Source organism: Ananas comosus, linkage group 10, assembly GCF_001540865.1.
Source record: "Ananas comosus cultivar F153 linkage group 10, ASM154086v1, whole genome shotgun sequence".
NCBI lineage: Eukaryota > Viridiplantae > Streptophyta > Magnoliopsida > Poales > Bromeliaceae > Ananas > Ananas comosus.
In genome coordinates, this window is record NC_033630.1 from 5,352,090 (window position 1) to 5,356,019 (window position 3,930).

At 37.5% G+C, this 3,930-nt stretch overlaps 1 long non-coding RNA gene across 1 annotated transcript; it reads left to right on the plus strand.

Annotated features, from left to right (window-relative positions):
- Positions 304–2,938, plus strand: LOC109716096. The gene is made up of 3 exons (XR_002217831.1): positions 304–505; positions 694–834; positions 2,562–2,938. It is a non-coding gene; the product is annotated as an uncharacterized LOC109716096 (long non-coding RNA).

Sequence of the window (3,930 nt, forward strand, 5' to 3'; positions counted from 1 at the left end):
TCATTCCGACACCCGAAAAGTGAAAAATAAAATCCGATTACTATCTGCTAGAGATTTCAGTTTGGTAGAGCTTTCGATGACCAAAGATGGTCCAAACTGAAAAGTTAAGATATATTTCGTTTATTTAGCAAAAACCGAGCCTGACTGTCAAATTTGAGCGCAAACGAACATTCAGAAGGGCCGGCGAAATGTATCTGTACCTGAGCTGCTAAACTGAAATAGTGTTGAGGGGTGTTGACTTATGAAAATGGGTTTTTTTCCCATTTTCTTCTACCTCCTGCCTCCTCAACCGAGCAGCACACACACACACCACACACACGCACACATGGTGGGGAGAGAGAAACCCTCCCTTTCTCTCTCTAGATATCTCTCTCATCTCTCTAGATCTCTCTCTAAAAATTTGAGGGTTGGCGAAGAGTAAGCTTGGGAACGCGTTGGAGGCGTCGGTTCGGGTCCTAGTGCGGCCATTTGTGCGGTGTGCTTCCGTCTTGGCGTTCACGTTTTGGTAAGAGTTTGGGATTTTGTTTAAATCCTTGATGCATGATATTCTAGTAGTCTCTAGAGTATTCTAAATATGTTTCTCCATGTGATTTTTGGGTTAATTGGAGAATAGGTTCATGCTAGGTTTAGAATTGGGGTTACGGGCAAATGAGGGTTTTGATCTAATTAAACCCTATTGTTCTCTAATTGAAGGTTAGAGATGAACCCTTGATGACCCTACGTTGCGGATTGTTGGGCGTTCGGCGATCAATTGCGAGTTGGAGCCGAACCGGATCACGTGTGCCGCGGGAGTCCGATTGCAAGTGACTACAAGCAATCGGAGAGCAATATTAGGTGAGTTGTGTTCACCAAAGTGATTAGGTCGCTTCCATGCCAAAGAGTAGTGTGTCGTCATTGATGCATGTGATGGTAGCCAATTGTAAAGAAAAGAATGCATGAGTAGATGTTAAATGAATGCATGAGTAGATGCTAAGTGAATCCATAAGATAAATGCTAATTAATGCATATGATAAATAACAATGAATGCATAAGATGTATGCTAATAATGAATGCATGAGGTAAATGTTAAGTTGTATAATGACTACCATTGGACGATAAAGTATGTACACGTTGACATATTGAAGCATGTGCTAAATACATATGAATGAGAATGCATGAGTAAATGCTAAATGAATGTATCGTATGCTAATCTAGTATGCATGAGATAGATGCTAGTTATAAATGCATAAGATATATGCTACATGAGTTATATGCCAAATGTATATTGATTACTATTTTGATAACAATCTAGACATGCATAGGAAATGTTAAAGAACACATGTATGTTGACATAGTGTGAGAATATGCTAGATTCATATGAATGTGAATTTGGGTCGATAACTCTAAGTAGAGTAAAGAACTTGACATTGGAAAACAAGAACACGAGTGGCATTCAACCTAGTGTCATGGAACATAGATGAATTATGAGTGGCATTAAACCTAATGTATTAAACATAGGTTGAGAGTTGAATCTAGAGTTAAGTAAATCTATGTTGTGAATATAGTGACATTGAACCTAGAGTCAAATGAACCTAGGTGGTAAAGAACATTGGACCTAGTGTTAAGTAAACCTAGGTTATGAATATAGTGACATTGAATCTAGAGTCAAATGAACCTAGGTGGTAAAGAACATTGGACCTAGTGTTAATGAACCTAGGCTATGAACATAGTGACATTGAACCTAATGTATTAACTTAGGTTGAATAAAGGTTTGGACCTAGATAGGTCGATACTATAGGGTGAGACCAACCCTAGAGATGTGAATGTGGATTCCGGAATCCCTAGGAATGAAGGCTGCTAGTGCAGCGGATAAGACTTGCGACCGAGCGCAAGTGAATCATAGCTGCGGGTATGTGTGGTTCTCCTCGCCCGGCAGTGATTCAATGGGTATGTGTGGTTCTCCTCGCCCAGTAAGTGAATTGGCATAAATAGAATCATAACTATGGGTATGTTGGTTTTCCTTGCCCGGCAGTGATTCAACAGGTATGTGTGGTTCTCCTCGCCCGGTGTGCCATGAGCTAGAGCTCAAGCGACTTGTGGTCCGGGGTTCGACGGTATATCCTCACCCTGTGAGTAGACCTACAGTCGAGAGGATTGAAGACTGAGGTGCATGTGATAGTTCCTTCACCTCGAGCCTGATTGGGCACGGACTATCTGCGGTGGATTGACTCAAGACCGAGTTGAGTGGCATAGTTGGCTAAGGTAAAAGTAACCTTAGGAAAGAATGGCCAATGAGTATGGTGCGACTAAGAGTAAAGAATAAAGAACGGCCAATGTTAAAGAATAGCAAATAATAAAGAATAGCTAATATGTAAAGAATGATTAGCGATAAAGAATGGCTAATAGTAAAGAATGGCTAAGAGTAAAGAATGACTAAGAATAAAGAGTAGAATCAGTTAATCTACTTGCATGAGTTGCATGATTTGTACATTGCATATTGTGAGGCATGAACATGATAAATATTAGTTGCATGAATTATATATATATATTTGTGGATATTTGTTGGACTAACATGTTTGCAGTGCCTCCTTTGGACCTGGTGGGTCGAACTTTTTCCTTGGGCGGCCGTACCCACTAGAATCTATGGACAATAGTTCTCACCCCCGTGTTGTTTTTGGAGGTTACAAGTTCACACGTGAGCGGCGTGGCGGCGGTAGGAAAGGGCGTAGCTCCGTAGTTAGCGCCCTACCACTGAGACTAAATAGCAGTACTGCAAGTCAGCTTAGCTTAGCGGTATAGAAATAAAAAGAACAATATTGTAATAATTATGTTAAGAACTAGATTGTATTTGGAAGCTAAAAAGAGAATGAAAAGTATAATATGTGATATAAAATGTATGTGAGTTGAATGCTTGTAATAGTATAGATGTATTTATATTTTCGATACCTTCTTTATGCAATCTTTGTTGTATACTGTTCCTCGTTGGAACCTCACGCATTGTATGATTGTGACATTTTGAACATACAGGGGAGACTCTGTCCGTGGTACAGGGAAAACCCTGTCCGTTTGGCGGTCTGTTGGCGTACTCGAACCGGCCAAAGAGGCGGGCTCGGGGCGTGACAGTTTTTGTCACCTTCACCGGCATATCTTTTTCCTCTCCTCGCCGACACAACTTTGTTGTCACCTTTGCTAGCATGACGTCGTCGTCCTCACATTGCATATATATTGACGGAAGTCCACGAATCATATCAGCATTATTGATGGTCTACCGACATGTCATCGGTGGTCGAGATATATGCATATGCACGTCATCGGTGGTTGACAATATATGGGTTGACAATTCATATACACACATCAATCTAAATACTCTCCCTTCTCTTTTATCTATTGCTAATATATTTTCTTTTTTTTTAGAATTTTCTTTTTTTTTCTAATACTAATATATTCTTTTTTTAGTAATTTAATTTTTAGCTAGATTTACTTTTCTTAATTAAAGATTTCAATGTCTCAGCTCAATTATTTTCCTTTTCATTATCCTTAATTTCTTCCTAAACAAGTTTCATAATTAAATTCAAATTATATTTCCTTTTCTTTAATTAACATTCTTTAATAATATGATTTTTCTTTACATATAATATACTAACAACTTCTATCAAATTTTAATATATAAATGTTGCATTAATTTTCTATCACCTGCACGTACCTAATTTATACAAAAGTGTACCACACCTCTAAAAAGCTTACGAATTTAAATTAGAATTCAATTCATATTTTGTGAAATTAAAAAAAATTACAAAATTCATAAATATAACCATGCCTCTATGACATTATATATTTTGAGCATCTATTTACCAAATTCATCAACTTTTTTTATATTGTTAATTTTTATGTTTATTTAATGCCTAGATATTATGATTTTAAAAATTTATAAATTTTAATGTATAATTTTTT